This window comes from Ictidomys tridecemlineatus, chromosome 8 (genome assembly GCF_052094955.1).
Source record: "Ictidomys tridecemlineatus isolate mIctTri1 chromosome 8, mIctTri1.hap1, whole genome shotgun sequence".
Classification (NCBI taxonomy): Eukaryota; Metazoa; Chordata; class Mammalia; order Rodentia; family Sciuridae; genus Ictidomys; species Ictidomys tridecemlineatus.
In genome coordinates this window covers 92832454-92851007 of record NC_135484.1, presented here as the reverse complement: position 1 = coordinate 92851007, position 18554 = coordinate 92832454, and the positions used below count along the sequence as shown (strand labels likewise).

The following is an 18554-nucleotide window of genomic DNA, read 5'->3' as shown; positions in this document are numbered from 1 at the left end:
GGTAACTGCTATTGCAGTTTAGAAAATATTCTTTTTATGTTTGCAAATATAAAATTTATAAAATATGGCACTATATTTTAAAGGGAATGTAAGTCATATACTAAAAGACATCTTAAATTGTATTAAAAGTAATTATAAAGAATGTGATGAAGTGAGTCAATTCTGAAAAGTATGAATTTGAATTTACTTTTCTTCTTAGAGAAGGTTGGAAATGGTTAAATTTCTTTACTTTCAAATGTATTTTTAACCCATGACTCTTTTAATTTATAATAATAGAATGAGTTTGGTTTCTGGGTTCTGGTTTTAGGCAGAAATAAGAAAGAGAATTCTTTTGACACCTCGTCATGGGACATTTTGAAAATATATGATGTGCTTGTCAGGTGGTCATATTCTATTTTATTTTCTGTATTAGTTCATTTTCACTTTCTCCCTTTTCCTTCCTTTCTAGCTGAATTCCTGTTGGGCCCTTCCTCTCAAATTAATTTACCGTATCTATAATCAGAATTTGTTTTTATAACTTCTCTGTGATCTCAGCTTGAAATCTGAATAAGTAAGTTCATCACATTAGTACATACTAAACATGATTTATAAGTCTTTACCATTTCTAGGACTATTTGTACTCTTAAAAGACGATGTGTTCTAATTAAATAATTTTGCAATTAATTATTTGATGCTTATACATTTAACATAGCTTAAAAAGTTTAATGGTAATGTTTGGATAAGCTAGTCTTTTGTGCAGAACAGCCAGTATTTAGTGATTTTTGAAACTTTGAAGACTAGGATTCTTAATTTGGTAATTGGTTAGTGTAGTACCAACATGATCAAGTATGTCTCTTTTTTATAAAAGTCTTAGCACACTCTTGCATATTAGATTTACAGAACTTACTTACTAAACACAAGATGGCTTACAAACAACTCTGCAGTCCTTAAAGTAGTGGATTAGTCTACTTTGTAATTTAAAAATAATTTTGGAGTTGCTGGGTACCATGGCACCTACCTATAGTCCTAGCCAATTTTGGAGGCTGAGGTAAGATGATTGCTTGAGCCCAGGATTTAGAGGCTATCCTGAGCAACATGGAAGACCCTGTTTCAAAGAAAAAATCTGTTTAAAAGAATATTAAGGACCTGTGGGCACTTTTTTTTTTGGAGTACTGGGTATTGAACCGAAGGGTGCTTAACCACTGGGCTACATCTCCAGCCCCTTTTCATTTTTTATTCTAAGACAGGGTCTCACTAAGTCATTTAGGGCCTCACTAAATTGCTGAGGCTGGCTTTGAACTTGTGATCCTCCTGGCTTAGCTTCCCGAGCTGCTGGGATTATTACACTATGCCGTGCTCCAACTCATGTATTCTTGACCTTGTATTTTTTTCTGCTTTTTCTTTGTGTAATTATACCATAGTTATTCTTACCTTTTTAAAATTTTCTGTCAAGAAGAAAAGTCAGCAATAAAATCTCTACCCCACCTTCCCTTTTTTTTTGTTGTCTTTGGGGATGTTGACCAGAAAGGAATTCTGAGAACAGAATTCTTTTTATGAGTTATCCAAGACTATTTGACTGACTTGTAGTGACCCTGGAGGGAGATGATTTGTTTTAGGTACTTGTTCCTGGTTTACCTTCTCTGTCTTAGAGATGAATATACCTGCCAGCCGGAGGACTGACTTTTATAATTTCTTGGTGTTGTGTAAGAGCCCTGTTTTTAGAGAAGAAGAGAAACCTGATTGGTTACCTGGATTTCCCTAAATCATAAACCTCAGCTTCCTTCCATTTCTCGTTTCTTCAGCCTCTCAGATAACTCCAGAAACACTTTATGGATTCCAGAACAGTGTTATTTCCTTAGATTCTCTGTGATCTTGACTTAGAATTTATTATTCGGGTTTAGTTAGAATTAGTCTCAGCTGAGTGTGATAGGAAACTCCAGATAACAGTAATGTAATGGTTCAGGGTGAGAGCTGGTCTCGAGTCCCACAGTGCCAGGGACCTAAGTTCCTTCTACTTTGCATTGCTGTATGTGATCACTATTTCTAGGTATACCTCATTTTCAGATGTCTTCTCTAGCTACCCACTGTGGATCCCAGTCAGTAAAGAATAAGAAAGAGAAAGTAATATGCTTTCATTTAAGATCATATCCTGAAATGCATGCATAATTTTTACTTAATATCCCTTGGATCAACTTAGATAGTAGTCACAAATAGCAGTAAAGTACATTGCAAAGGGTAGTCTTTATTATGGGTGATCATGTACCCAGTTTTAAAAAAAAAGAATTCTAATAAATGAGAAGGAATGACTAAATAGATATAGAGCAACAGTGTGTAGTTTCAAGCACATCTTTTGTGGTTAACTTGTATGGGGAGGCTAAGATTAGTACCTCATTGGAGCTTAGAGGTCATCCTAGGATTTTTGGAAACTTTTTTCAGAGCTGATCCTGTCTCGTTTGTCAAAGATTTTTCTAGGCTGCTTATTCATCCCCACCTCCCCACCCCCAAGGCTTAGTTCATAAAATCCAGATCTCTGTTCATAGAGGGTGATCATTTGTTCATATCAAAAAATTTATAGGGAGGTTTAATTCTGTGGTATTTCATCCTGAAGGATATAGGTATAAAGGTTACTCTTTGTGTATCTAAAGATTTATTTCATTAAAATAGCATTATTTAAACTTGACTGTATATTTATAAGTAAGACATTTTGAAGTACACACCAATATTTTTATGTGTATTTTATGTATGTGTCCTGCTATACCATTAATGTGTTTTTTATGTAATACATATAATAGATATTTTGAAATGATGAGTTATAGATAACATTTATACTTAGAGTTATTAATTAAAATTAGTGATCATATAAGAACATTTTTGGAAAGCCAATGAATACATGTTTAATTATTCTTGAAAATTTTACCTGAAATAATAATTTTTATTTTCATTTTTACTTTCTGGCACCAGTATTAAACCCAGGGGCTCTTTACTAGTGAGTCACATCTCTGTCTTTTTTATTTTTTAATTTTGAAACAGGGGTCTTAGTCTTACTAAGTTGCTTAGGTCCTCACTAAGTTGCTGAGACTGACTTTTAACTTGTGATCCTCCCAAACTGCTGAAATAATATTTTATGTGTACAGTCCTAAATTGAGTTTACTTTGATATCGGATTTGAATCACTATCATAGCTAAAAAAGGTAATTCAATAATGATAACATTTATTCAAATGGAAGAAATTCACTGTAGTCTGCAGTTAATAAGTTATAATCCTAGGAGTTATTTTTTTGTATATCAAGTTCATGAAGGCTTTTATTTGGGTTAATTGGAATATTTCTGTCATCTTTCAGTGTGTTTCTTGTTCTTTTCAACTATTGGAAGATTTTTACATAATTTTTTTTTTTTTTTACCATCTGAGCTCAAAACTCTCCCTCTCTCTATGTGTATACACACACACACACACACACACACACACACACACACACACACATATTTGTAGTTTGACACATTACCTTTTATTTTATTTATTTTTATGTGCTGAGGATCAGACACAGAGCCTCATGAGCTCTACTGCTGAGCTACAACCCCAGCCCCCAAACTCAACCTTTTTATTTGAAAAATTTTTAATGTTCAGTAAGAATTTTTTTCATAAGTACTACATTTCATTTCTAGCTAAATTCACATAATGATGGAAACGTACCTCAACATTGATTTTCTTAGCCCATGTTCTTAATTAATTAATTAATTAATTTTATTTTAAGAGAAGCAATTACTGTTTTACTCCTTACTAAAATGTTATCTTGGGCTGCGGTGGTAGCTTAGTGGTAGAGTGCTTGTCTAGTGCATGCAAGGCACTGGCTTCAATCTTCAGTACCACATTAAAAAAAAAAGTATAAAATGTCATCTCATTGAAGGGACAGACTAAGGTTATTTATTTCTAATATGACATTTCACAGCTGTTTATGACAGAAGAGGCCAGAATGTTTGTAATACTTGTTTTAGTTTTAAACATTTGTAAAATAAAAATGTGTAACTCATCGTTAAATACAACACCTCTTTTAAGACCCTTGCTGTGAATTAGTGGAGAAACTTGATATTATATAAATATTTTAATAGTCATTTCCCATTTCACTGAAGTTATTATGAACAGTCTACTACTTATAACTTTTTTTTTTTAACATAAAAGAAATGGTATTGCTGGCCATGGTGGTGCATGCCTATAATCCCAGTGGCTCAGGAGGCTGAGGCAGGAGGATTGTGAGTTCAAAGTCAGCCTCGGCAAAAGCAAGGCACTAAGCAATTCAGTGAAACTGTGTCTCTAAATAAAATAGAAAATAGGGCTGGGAATGTGGCTCTGTGGTTGAGTAACCCTGAGTTCAATCCTCAGTTCAAAAGAAAGAGATGGTATTAATGACATTCTGTAATAGTGCAAAATATAGACAAATTCATTAATGTTGTCAGTTCCTCCAACTTATGGAATTCTTATTGTCTCAGAATCTCTTTTCAGCTAAATTATGTCGTGAATCTACCAAAGATACTAGTATGAGTCTGATTAAATATTGGTAAGGTTTAATTTTTTTTAATATTTTTTAAGTTGTTGATAGACCTTTATTTATTTATTTATATGTGGTACTGAGAATCGAACCCAGTATGTCACACATGCCAGGCAAGTGCGCTACTGCTGAGCCACAGCCCTAGCCTTTTATTTATTTTTTTTTAATATTTATTTTTCAGTTCTTGGTGGACACAACATCTTTTGTTTGTATGTGGTGCTGAGGATTGAACCCAGGCTGCATGCATGCCAGGCGAGCACGCTACCGTTTGAGCCACATCCCAGCCCTTAGTTTATTTTTTGATACCAGGCATGGAACTCGGGGGCACTCAACCAATGAGCCACATCCCCAACCCTATTTTTGTATTTTATTTAGAGACAGAGATTCACTGAGTTGCCTAGCGCCTCACTTTTTGCTGAGGCTGGCTTTGAACTATCCATCCTCTTGCCTCAGCCTCCTGAGTTGCTAGGATGGGTTTTAAGTAATAGTTTATATACATAATATTTTATTCCAGGCCACAGATTATTTATGTATCCCCTCAAGTTTATACTCGCCCCCTTTGGAAACTATCTGCTTAGTGTAAACTTAAAAGTCTGATGAAAGCTGGTGTATATAGGTGTCCATTGAAATGGTATTTTATTTTGAGACAGAATCAGTGTCTGTGTGTGTGTGTGTCTGTGTATGTGTGCGCGCGCCTCTCTCTCTCTCTCTCTCTCTCTCTCTCTCTCTCTCTCTCTCTCTCTCTCTCTCTCTCTCTCTCTCTCTCTCTCTCGGTACCAGGGATTGAATCCAGTGGCATTCCACCACTGAGCCACATCCTCAAGCCCTGCTTTCTATTTTATTTAGAGACAAGGCCTCACTGAGTTGCTTAGCACCTCATTTTTGCTGAGGCTGGCTTTGAACTCACGATCCTCCTGTCTCAGCCGCCTGAGCCTCTGGGGTTACAGGTGTGCCTGGAGAGACAGAATCTTTTTAATGTACACAATTTTTCATATTTTTTTCCCTAAAGTGTTTTGCTGAATACCTGACAAACTTTGAAAGTCAGGAAACTTCTGAGAAAATACAAATGTTTGTATCTCTTTCTGGGTATTAACATTATCCTTGACTTCATCCTGTTTTTTTTCCTAATTTATTATTATTTTTTTTGCTTTGTTTAACTTTTCTCAAACTTTCTTTTTCCATTTTAAAATATGACTTTGTATTGTATATCCTTTTTTAAAAAAAATTTTTTTTTGCGGTACTGGGGATAGAATGCAGGGCCTTACACATAATAGGCAAGTGTTCTGCTATTGAGCTATATATACCCATCACTTTTTGAAATTTTTATTTTGAGACACAGTCTTGGGTTTTTTGCCCAGGTTGGCCTTGACCTTGTGATTCTTCTGCCTCAGCCTACTGAGTAGTTGGGATTACAGGCGTGTACTATCTTGCCCAGCTTTATATCCCCTTTTTGAAAAATTTTTATTTTTTAGTTGTTGATGAACATAATATCTTTATTTATTTATTTTTTTGTGGTGCTGAGGGTTGAACCCAGTGCCTCACATATGCTAGATAAGCGCTATTCCACTGAGCCACAACTCCAGCCAGCCCCTATATTCTTTTTTTTAACATTTATTTTTTAATTATAGTTGGACACAATATCTTTATTTATTTATTTTTATGTGGTGCTGAGGATTGAACCCAGGGCCTTGCACATGCTAGGCTGGCGCTCTACCGCTGAGCCACAACCCCAGCCCCACCCCCCCCATATTCTTTTTTAAAAGCCATTTTAAATTTGTTTTGGAATAAAGTGGATTATAAATCATTTGCTATTTAGATATCCTGGTTAGGGATACTTCTATTTTAGTTTTTATTTATTTATTTTTTTAAATACCAGGGATTGAACACATCCTCAGGTAACAACCCCCCCCCCCCTTTTATTTTGGCACCAGGGATTGAACTTGAGAGCACTCCACTGAACCACATTCCCAGCCCTATTTAGAGACAGGGTCTCACAGTTGTTTAAGTGTCTTGCCATTGTTGAGGCTGGCATCCTACTATCTCAGCCTCTCAATCTGCTGGGATTACAGGCATGTGCCACCCCGCCCAGCTCCCAGCACTTTTTATTTTATATTTTCAGACAGTCTTGCTAAGTTGGTTAGGGCTTCGACAAGTTGCTGAGGCTAGCTTTGAACTTGTGATTCACCTGCCTTAGCCTCCTGAGTCGGTGTTATTACAGGCTTGTGCCACTGGGCTAGCCTTTTTATTTTTAAATTTAACTTTGTATTTTGAAAATTTAAAATATACTGATAAAAATGGTACAGTATATGCACATATACCCTTTACCAAGATTTAACACCTGTTAATGTTTTGCTGTATTTACTGACTTAATTTATTACTTTACCAGTTCACCTGTCCAGTCTATCCATTTAGTTGAACTTCACTATGTATCTCAGAGGACATTTACACCATATCATAATTATAATGAAAAAATAATTTCTGAATATCATCTGATATTCTGTCCAGTATTCAGATTTACTCCTTGTTCCCAAGATATAATTTCATTTAGTTTGTGCAAATCAAGATGCAGAAAATTAGTGTGGCATTTGTTTTTTTTCTCTAAAGTCTCATTATATCCTTTTCCCTTAATACTTTTTGGAGGAATGTCCCAAATTCTATATTTTAAAAAATGTGATATCTATTCCTTCCACTTCCTGAAGATGGGAAGTTAGGTTTAAAAGTTTAGATTAGATCAGATTCAACATATTTTGCAAAAGTCCTTAATAGGTAAAGCTGTACCATTAATATTGTTCATAACAAGTTTTATGTTTGAGTGTTCAACTCCTTTTGATGTGAAATTTGGTTACTAGGTTAAGGTGGTGAGAGCTAAATCTCTTCTTCCTTAAATACTTAAGATCTTAACAAGGAATCTATAGGAATAGTTTCTCATCAACTTTTCTCATATTTCTATGTATCCAGTGACAGTACTTGCTAGAATCAGTAGTAACCAAATTATTATTTTCTAATTTCATCTTTTGCATTTACTTGCTGGTGTTCTGGCAAAATTAAGGTTTTTTAAAAAATATATATATTTTTAAAATTATCTCTTTGGTGAAGAAGCAGATGAAAGGGGGAAAAAAATCAACACTTAATTACTATTTTCCAGGGTATGAGGTTGGTGAAGTGGTCACGTCTAGTTTAGTCAAAGGTGGCAAATGACTTTTGGTTCTTTCCCTTTGTCATAGGAGTTGTACTTGTACATTTTTAGGAACATATTATGTTATACTTCTTTTTTGTGTCTGATGCTCTAATTGTCCTTTTTCATACTTCAGTCATTCCACACACATGTTGTCATTGATCTGTATGTCTAATACTGCTTTTAAATTAATTGTGTAAAGTTTGTTGTTGCATTATAAGCACAGTGCTGCTGCTTTTTTTTTTTTTTTAAGGTACCAGGGATTGAACTCAGGGGTACTCAATCACTGATCACATCCCTAGCCCAATTTTGTATTTTTGTTAGAGATAGATCTCATTGAGTTGCATAGCACCTCACTTTTGCTGAGGCTGGCTTTGAACTCATGATCCTCCTGTCTCCTGAGCCACTAGGATTACAGGCATGTGCCACTGCTCCCAGTGGCACAGTGCTTCTTAAAGTACTTGTTGATTGTTCTCATTCTGAGATTTCTGTTTACTTATTTGTTTGTTTATTTAGGTACCAGAGAGTGAACTCAGGGTGCTTAACCACTGAGCCACATCTCCAACCCTTTTAATATTTTTTATTTAGAGACAGGGTCTCAACAGATTGCTTAGAGCCTTGCTAACTTGCTGGAATGGCTTTGAACTTGCAACCTTCCTGCCTCAGCCTCCTGAGTTGCTGGAATTAAGGCTCATACCACCATATCTGGCTGGCTCTGAGAGTTTTATTTAATTTTTGTCTCAGAATCATATTTTTCTTCTGTTTTGTTTATAATCAGTAAGTTTTAGTATGGAAAGTTTCCTCATAGCATATTCTCAAAAGTACTTCAAACATGTGAAGAGATCAGGTTGGAAATGTAGATAGCACTTACTTGAAAAGTTTTGAAAGCTGAGAAATTTTTCCTTAAAGATTAACGTTAAAAATAAATTTAATATATACAAGCACCAGGAAAATAATCAAATGACTTTCGTTAATGGAGCAACTTTAGTAAAGGTGATTTATTCAAGGATATTGCACATGAATTTTCAATAAATAGTAATTTCAGAACTATGGTTGCTCTTCTTTGTTTTCAAGAATCATATAGTGAACATTATTTGGCTTTTTACTGTTAAATGTAGTTGTTTTAGGAAATAAGTTATATCATTCTTTATTAGTGACATCATAGGTACTATTTTAGTAGGCTTTTGGTCCCTGCACTAATTGGGCCTGAGTCAGTATACTTAAAAAGAAATCATCTTGAATGATATATTTATTTTCTTTTTTATAATAATGACTTAGGATCTCAAATATCTATTCTAGTATTCATATGATTCAAAGGCCAGGAAACAGATCATTAGAAAATGAAGTAAAAGTAAGGGAGTGCAGTTTGAATAATGGTGTGTATGTGTGTATGTATATAAAACACATGAGTAGAAATAAATCTTTATTAAAGTAGGTTTTTCTCTGAGGGCTTCTATTTACTTTCTATTGTTCTTAAGGAAAGACTCTAGATTTAGAATCTTACCTGAAATGGTAAGATTTGGTAAGATTAGGAATTACCAAAATATTCATGAGGCCAGAAAGACTTTTTATTAAGGACAAGAGGAAGTAATTTACTGACTTCTAAACATTTATTATGGAACAGAACAAGATACATTTTATTATATAGTGCATCAAGGCTGAACACATGTAATATTTATTTTCTCATAAAGCTATGTTCTTTTCTCAAATATATTTACTAATATATTTTGGTTATTAGAACTCTTATGTTCTCCAAGTTCTAATAATTCTGTTAAGTGTTCCAAATTTATTACAGAGTTGATACTTTTTTTCAGTCAAGGTTCATATCTTTAATCTCTTTTAATATGCTCATTCAGAATTCCTTTTAGATAGAGATTTTTAGGCCTGTGTTCTGGAAAATGGAAATTATCTTTACAAGTAAGCATTTTTTGTGCTTTTGATTGGTTGTTCAAGGTATTCATGCCTCTTCCAAATCTGTGTTCTTAAACTATTATCATTCTAACTTTTGAGTTTTGCAGGGGTCAGCTGTTATTACTGTGATGGAATAGAGGTGTTTTATTTTGGTGTTTTGATTACTGAATTTATTGATTTGTGTTGGGTTAACACAGGTTTTAATCTTTTGGATAGAAAATTGGATTCTATGTTATATTTATATTCATTCATGCATTAGTTAATTCAAGCTATGCTTAAGATAGAACATTGTATGTTCTGACTATTTTTCTGGACACTAAGGATATATCAGATATACCTCTTCCTCCTGCTCTTCATACTAGAGATTGAAACCAGGGCTGCTTTACTGCTGAGCTATATTCCCAGTTCTTTTATTTTTTGAGACAGGGTCGCACAGTTGCCAAGGCTAGACTCGAACTTGAAATCCTCCTGTCTCAGCCTCCCAAGTTGCTGAGATGATAGGAATGTGCCATTGTGCCCAGTTAGCCCCATTTCTTAAATGTTTCTACTACCTCCATATAGTGCCTCCCTTTGGATCAGGCCTCTAATACATGGGCCTTAGGAGAACATCTCAGATCTAGACTTAAAGCAGAGCTAATGAAATGTCACAGAACCACGTGCTGGTTGAGAGCTGTTTTACTGGAAACTGAAATTCAATGAATAATGGTATGATCCATATTTTAATAAGAGGGTTGAATTGCCCCCCTCCCCCTTTAAAGAAAACAACTATTCATATTTTATGGTAACATGATTCCTTTTAACCAGCATTGCAGGCATCAGCAATTTACAGCTTGGGTTCCACACTTATATATAAGATAATATACTTTGCTTTGGCCTAAAAGTATAAGTAGGTACTGTACTGTTTGCTTATTTAACAAAAAATTTACTGCATACCTATCATGTGAAGCACTGTTTTAGTGCTGGAGGATAATAATAATTTTGCAAATACTAATAAGCTTGCAAGTAAACAGTAAGATGATAGAGAATATCTAGTTGTTTCTTTGGCGGTTTATTTGAATTGGGCTTGTCTCTCTATGGTGGTAACATTAAGAGTACGGCATTCTTGGGCTAGGGTTGTGGCTCAGTGGTAGAGTGCTCGTCTAGCATTTGTGAGGTCCTGGGTTCGATCCTCATAAAGATAAATAAATAAAGGTATTATGTCCATCTATAACTAAAAAATATTTTTAAAAAACCAGTACAGTATCCTGAGGGGCATGTAATAGTCAGGTTTTTGAAGATCCTGGACACATGAAGTATATTCAAAGCAAAAGCAAATTAAAAATATACTTTAAAGGTGACCAGTTAGTGCTTTTGTTAAAGTAATTTGCTGTTAATAAATAGTTCTGTTATCCCCAAGAATTGTGTTTACATTTGTTTTCATATTTGATAGTTTTAAATTTATAACTAGTAGACTGTTTAAATGAACTGTGAAACAGCGATTTTCTCATGTTTTATCTCATCAAAAAGAAAAACTAAGTATTAAAAATTAAATTTAAATAATCAAGGGATAATCATGCAACTAAGTACTCCTTGCTCCCAACACAGAAGCCTGTATTGACAGTTTATTCCTCATATGTAGGCTTTTCAGAGTTGGCCTATGGGTAGCCAAGTGTCTGTTGTCTGCCTGTTGTTAGAATCATGGGGCAGATGGAGCAAGTCCAAATAAAAACTTGGAATGTACATTTTGGCATTTTTCTTAATTTTATAATTAATGTCTCCTGGTAGGCTGAAATCCTGGTTGGTTCCATAGTTTAGCTGTTGTGAGTTGAGTTGCTATAAACACTAATGTGGCTGCCTCATTGTAGTATGTATGTAGTATGTAGTATGGTGATTTAAAATCCTTTGGGTATAAACTGAGGAGTGAGATAACTGGGTCAAAACATTCCAAGTTTTCTGAGGAATTTGCATACTACTCTCCAGAGTGGTTGCACCAATTTGCAGTTGGACCAGCAATGTATGAGTGTACCTTTTCTTCCACATCCCTGCCAACATTCCACGTCCCTATTACTTGTATTCTTTTTTTTAAAAAAATATTTTGTTTATTTAATTGTAGTTGGACCCAATACCTTTATTTTATTTTTATGTGGTGCTGGGGATCGAACCCAGGGCCTCGAATGTGCTGGCAAGCACTCTACCACTGAGCCACACCCCCAACCCACTTGTATTCTTGATAATTGCCATTCTGACTTGAGTGAATGAGCTCTCAGTGTAGTTTTGATTTGTATTTCTGTAATTGCTAGAGATGTTGAACTTTTTTTCATATATTTGTTGATCAGTTGTATTTCTTCTGTGAAGTGTCTGTTCAGTTCCATAGCCCATTTATTGATTATTTGTTTTATTCATGTTAAGTTTTTTGAGTTCTTTATATATCCTGGAGATTAAAGCTGTATCTGAGGTGTGTGTGGTAAAGATTTTTTCCCATTCTCTAGGATCTCTCCTTAGTCTTTTTTTAAAAAAACTTCATTTTCTGACCTCTAAACATTAGAGTGTTGAAGGTTCAGATTATTAAATAATTGTTCTTTTTCTCTTCCCTGTTGTGTTAATATCATTCCATTTTCTAACTTAAAAAATTAAAAAAAAAGTCTATAATTCAACTCCCAGTATATCATTATTAACTTCAACTTCTTGCCTAATTACGAGATTCTTATGTTTACTTGGTTTGATGTCTACTGGGAATCTTAAGAGTTTAAAATTGAACTCTTGATAACTCCCCCACCTTCAGGATTAAACCCAGGACTTCATGCATGCTAGACAAGCACTCTGCCATTGCACTATATTCCCTACCTTTTTAATTTTGCTACAGTGTCTCCTAAGTTGCCCACAGTAGCTCTGAGCCATGTGATCCTCCTGCCTTAGCCATTACAATAGCTGGGATTACACATGTGTACCACTGCACGATTTACCCTCTCTGTATTCTGCTATCACTAATTCTACAGTCTTTCCTACCCCTAAATGGCGATTTCTTCCTTGAAGTTTTCAGCAAAAAAACTTCCAAGGCACCTCCTATTTTTCTCCCTTTTCTTTATACTTGATATTCAGTTCATTAGTAAATTCTGTTGGCTTTATATTCAAAATGTATCTAGAATCTAATTACTTGTACTTTTCACTTTCTTCACTGGTAACTGTGGTCTTAGTGGCATCTAATACTTGATCATTGCAGCATTCTTTAAGGCTTTCCTGCTTCTGCTCTTTGGGATTCTTTATAACCTGTTTTTAAAAGAACACAAATGATAGAGTGATTGAGTGATCTTTTGAAGAGTTAGACTATGTCACTTTTGGATTTATCATGCTCTGTTAAGACGGCGTTTTATACAAACAGACCAAAATTCTTATGGCTTACAAGACCCTACTCAAGATACTTTTCTGATCTATTCTGCTGTTCTCCCTCTCTGCTAATCTGGCAACACAGACCTATCTCCATAGTATTCCTTTAACACATGCGGCATATTTCTACGTCAGTGTCTATAAATGTATGTACCTTCTAATTAGAAATCTGTTCCTTTGTCTGGTTCAGGATTTTTTTTTTTTTTCCTGAAGAGTTACCTCAGCAATGTCATCTCTAGGCTCCCTCTGGACCGAAACAGTGCCATTTTAGGAGTTATTAAAGGGCATCTCTTTTTCTTGTGCACAGTTTGGAGCACAGACGGTGGCCTGGATTTTAGTCTCCACTTTCCCCCTGGCTAGAAGAAGCTCTTGTACAATAAATAACCAGAATAATTATCCCTAACTTTCTCTGACCACTCTATTTATAATTACAAACTAACCCTTTTCCCTTTCTGCACTCTCTCCACACTTCCTATTCCTTTTATTTATCTATTATTATCATACTATATATTTTGTTTCACCATCATTAAAATGAAGATTCATGGGAACAGTTTTGAAAATTTTCTTTTATGAGAAAAACATCAAACATTTATAGAAGCAGTGAGAATAGCATAATAAATCCCTGTGTAGTTGTTACCAGCTTAAGCAATTCATAATTTGTTTTGTTTTGTTTTGTTGGTGCCCTACTCTTCTTAACACCTCCTTTAGTTCAGGATTATTTTGAAGCACAGATCAGAAATGCTATGATTTTATCTCTAAATAATTTCAGCATGTATCTCTGAAATATAATTTTTTTTTATATTTGGAAAATCATAAACACCATCATATTCTGCCAAAATATTTGAAAATTGTTCTTGATATTTTCAAATATTAAGTATGATTTTAGTTTACCCAGTTTCCTTTATATAATTTTTGCAGTTAACTGAAATAAGTTCAGTGTATTCAATCAGTTGACATGTCACTTAAGTATATTTCAAGTCTATGTAAGATTCCCTCTACCCCCACCTGTGTTTGCATAAGAAAACAGGTCATTTGCCTTGAGTCTGCCTCCCTAGGTATCTGCAAGAGTCTAAGACAGTGTATGACACAGTAGGGTTAGATGCTTAGTGAAAATTTTTAAAGGAATTAATTTAAAGGTAAACAATTTATCGTATTTTAGGGCTGAATTAAAATGTTAAATTTTTGGAGAGCAATTACTGTCTTACTTTACATTAGCTTGATAGAATAATTTGGCCACAGGAATAGTTGTTTAGATAGTTGGGTAATAGTAAAATGACAGTGCCCTTCAGGCTATAGAAAAAAAGTTTTAAAATAATTCCCATGTTATACTAATAGTGTTTATCATTCATTTAAGATCTTATTACTTCCTTTTAGACACTGTATTTGAAGCTACATTGGTTTATTTTCACAGCAACCCTTCAATGAAGAGTGATTGTATCAGTATTTTCCCAGTGAAAAAACAAGTTCTAAGAGGAAAGTGGGTACTGGATATTAGTGTTTTTTTTTTTTTTAAACAAACTTTTTTTAAAACAAACTTTATGGAACTAGAGATACCTTTAAAACTGTGTGTTTGTATAACTTTGGGAATTAAAAAAAAATGTGGCACAAATAGCATTTTCCTTTGCATAGAAAACCTTGTTGGGTATGTTATCTTCCTTCTTTCTCTGGGCATGCACAAATGAATTTAAACTATGTTGGAAAAATGTTTTTTGAAAAAGTTTTTAACAAAATACTTTTAATGCAAAATGAACTAGAAAATGTGAACAAGGAAAAGGGAAAAATCTCTAAAATAACATTTTGGTGTATTTTTGCGGGGAGGGATAGGAGGATAAAAAGCTTGGGAAATCATCATACTATGTATCACATATGCTTATTTTCTCATAAAATGCTTACACATTGAGGACTCTGGACTTTTTCAGTGTTGTGCCTTTTTTTGTACAGGGATTGAACTCCAAGAGTGCTTAACTACTGAATCACTCCCCTGCTCTTTTTATTTTTTATTTTGAGACAGGGTCTTGCTAGGTTGCTGAAGCTGTCTTTGGACTTAGGATCCTGCTGCTTTAGCTTCCCAAGCTTCTGGGTAGTTTCTCTTTTAACTGAATATTTTTTAGACTTGTTTGATAAAAAAGCCTCCTTTCCTTGAAAATACCTGTAAATTCCTCCTAAACCATGAAATTGAGATTGGCAAAAGTTGAAATATTTGTGAACATGAAATCATAAAGCTTTGTAATATGTTAAAGTAACTATAAATTATAGCAGAAAGGATAATTTAATAGTGTTGAAGTGATTGAAGATATAGCATTCTGAAGAAAAATTAACTTTATGCCAAATACTAAAGATAAACAAGAAAACACTTTAAATAAGTAACACAGATATTACCTTAAGAATTTACATAAATTGTTGAGAGCAAAACATTAAGACCTGAATAGAACAGTAGGCAAAATTAAAGACATTCAAAAAGGCAATCTCAAGTTCTTTGAACTGTAAATTTTTGTAATCTTTTGGAAAAGCAATTTGATCTCTATTTACTTATCACATTAAAATAAATATATTTGCCTTCTTAGACTCAGTAAACCTATGATTTACATTTTATCATAAAGAAGAAATTGAACTGGGTACAGTGGCACATGCCTTTAATCCCAGCAACTGAGGAGACTAAGGCAGGAGGTTCATAAATTGGGAGATCAGCCTGGGCAATTTAGTGAGAGCCTATCTTGAAATTAAAAAGGACTAGGGAGGGCTGGGGATGTGGCTAAAGCGGTAGCGTGCTCACCTGGCATATGCGAGGCCCCGGTTTGATCCTCAGCACCACATACAAACAAAGATGTTGTGTCCGCCAAATACTAAAAAATAAATATTGAAATTCTCCCTCTCTCTCCCTCTCTCTTTAAAAAAAAAATTAAAAAAAAATAAAAAGGACTAGGGAATGTTAGCTCAGTCGAAGTGTCCCTGGGTTCAACCCCCACTACCACCATCCCAAAAAAAAAAAAATATATATATATATATATATATATATAAATATATATATATATATTAAATTGAAAGGGGGGAAAAGGTGTTCACATATAGTAGACTTGATTATGTTTCAAATTAGGAACATGATAGCATCTAAAAAGTTACATCCACTCCAAAATAGTAAATAGTATTGTACATAACATTTAATTTGATAGAGTATATATCTGCTCACCTGCTTTTTTTGGAGTGAATATGTGAGTTAGCCATGAAGGAAAGAACTCACTAAAGGGAGGACCTATTGAGGTTGGTTGGTCTTCTGGAATGTTAGAAGAGAAAATGAATGAGATTAAGGTGTCCATATTTTTTCCTTACTCTACTTAAAAAAAATGACAAGCCCTGTAAAGTAGATATCTAACTTATTGTAATAACTGTAAAGATATTATCCTTTTTTTCCTCATATTTGTTCCTTTATGCCAACTTTTATAATACAGAAATTATTCTTTTAGAAGTGGTTGAACTGAGTTTGGTCTTTCTACTACCATCAAATTAATATCAGATGTGAAGACTTCCTTAATATTCCTGACTTATAATTTTATGATCTCCCCTGTGTATGGTGTTAAAGTGATTTAAACAAATCCCAGTTGAGAAATGCAATAAATTTAACTCCAAATGGTTTGATTATATTATTAATGATCATTATTATTTTACAACCTCATTTACCTCAACTTCATAAAAAGATAGATTGAAATTAATAGTCTGGAGTAAAGTAGTATTAGTGTCAGGAGGACTTAGATTTAGCATATGAGAGCAGCAAGTTTAATTAAGGAAATTTGGGGTTATGGTGGGAAGAATTTTTATTTTTTAATTTTTTTGGTACCAGGGATTGAACTCAGGGCACTTGCCCATGATCCACATCCCTAGCCCTATTTTGTATTTTATTTCGAGGCAGGGTCTCACTGAGTTGCTTACCTCCTCAGTTTTGATGGGGCTGGCTTTAAACTGGAGATCCTCCTGCCTCAGCCTCCAGAGGTGCTGGCATTATAGGCATGTGCCACCGTGCCTGGCAAGAAGAATTTTTATATGATATTAATTCAGGCTTACGAAAATTTCTAAATGTGGTCAGATTTTAGGCCAACATTTCAAATGAGAACGATAACCTAGATCTGGGAGGAAAAAAACTGTTTGTTTTTTTTTTTTTTTTCCTGCGTGACATGTTTAGTACTCTTGTTTCCTAAAGAATCAAGACATTATTGTAGTTTTTGTTTTTTCTTCTTTTTTTAATTTTTTTTTCTAACTTGTAGTTGGACACAATATCTTTATTTATTTTTATGTGGTGCTGAGGATTGGACCCAGTGCCTCACACATGCAAGGCAGGCACTCTACCACTGAGCTGTAGCCCCAGCCCAGTTTTTGTTTTTTCTATTTAATTTTTTTTTTCTGTTTTCAGAATCCAAATTCTTATTTTAGTAGATATATTGCATGGTACTGGCCAACTTTTAAGATATCAGATATTAAATACTGAATTTTAGTTTGCCTTGTGTTGGTGGAAGGGGGAGATAAGTACCCAAGAATAGGCCAGTGTTTCTTTAAAAAAAAGAAAAAGAAAAACAACTGATTATTATTATTATTTACTTATTCAATTTCTCAGCAGAAGTAATCAGAACATCAATATCTTTTAAATACAGTAGTACCTGATGGGGAGAGTTTTAACCAGTGATTATTAATTTTGTATTTTAAATTACTTTTATCAAATGAACAATTTTAGAAGAAAGAACCTCTCATGTACTTTTTTTTTTAATTGGTTGATTTGTGTCAGGAGGAGTATAATTTTTGAAGGGGTACCCGAGGGAGAAACTGTGAAACAAAATAGTTAATAACAGGACTTTCTAAGTACCATAGGATTTTGAGGACTTTGTATGTTAATCTTCACAGCAGCCTTTCTAGAGCACTAGTTTTATCTCCATTTTTTTTTTTTTTAATAATTTGAGACACTGAGAGATTAAGTAGGAGCTTCAGTTGTAGAGGGCCTTGTTCAGCATGAGAGTCCTGGAATCTTTGGAGGCATGTATAGCTTGATTTATTGTGGAGGTAGACTGTGGGAGATGAAGGGATTGTGTGCCAGGAGGACAAGGAATACAAAAAAGAATGGATTCTTTATTTTATATATATATATATATTTACTTTTTTAAATGGACACAATATCTTTATTTTGTTTTTATGTGGTGCTGAGAATCAAACCCAGTGCCTCATGCATGCCAGGCGAGCGCACTACCACTTGAGCCACATCTCCAGCCTCCAAAAATAATGGATTCTTGTAACTCTTTGTGTAGTCTTAGTTGTTCTAATTGTAGATTTTTGACCAAAAGATTTTCAAAAGATTAGTCCCGGTTCACTTTGTTTTCCATTGTTATAACTGAATTCCATAGGCTGATAATTTACAAAGAATCAGGTTTATTTAGCTCACAATTTTGAAGGCTGGGATGTCCCAATAGCATGGTGCAGCCTAATCTAGTAAGAGTTTTCTTGCTGTATCATAATATCACAGGGATAATCACATGGAATACAGAATAAGCATTCTAGCTTGGGTCTCTCTTCCCCTTCTTATAAAACCATTGATGCCAGCATGGG

General features: G+C 34.2%; 1 protein-coding gene across 8 annotated transcripts in view; it reads left to right on the top strand.

The window, feature by feature from the left end:
• The window catches only part of Phf3 (PHD finger protein 3), an 84774-nt gene that overhangs the window by 25016 nt on the left and 41204 nt on the right, over positions 1 to 18554 (top strand). Inside the window, exon 2 of one of the 8 annotated variants that reach the window (XM_013355781.4) lies at positions 449 to 550. The exons of the other annotated variants lie outside the window; for them this stretch is intronic. The gene's annotated coding sequence lies outside the window, so the exon portion shown is untranslated. The remainder of the gene's footprint in view (positions 1 to 448; positions 551 to 18554) is intronic. 8 annotated transcript variants of the gene reach the window in all.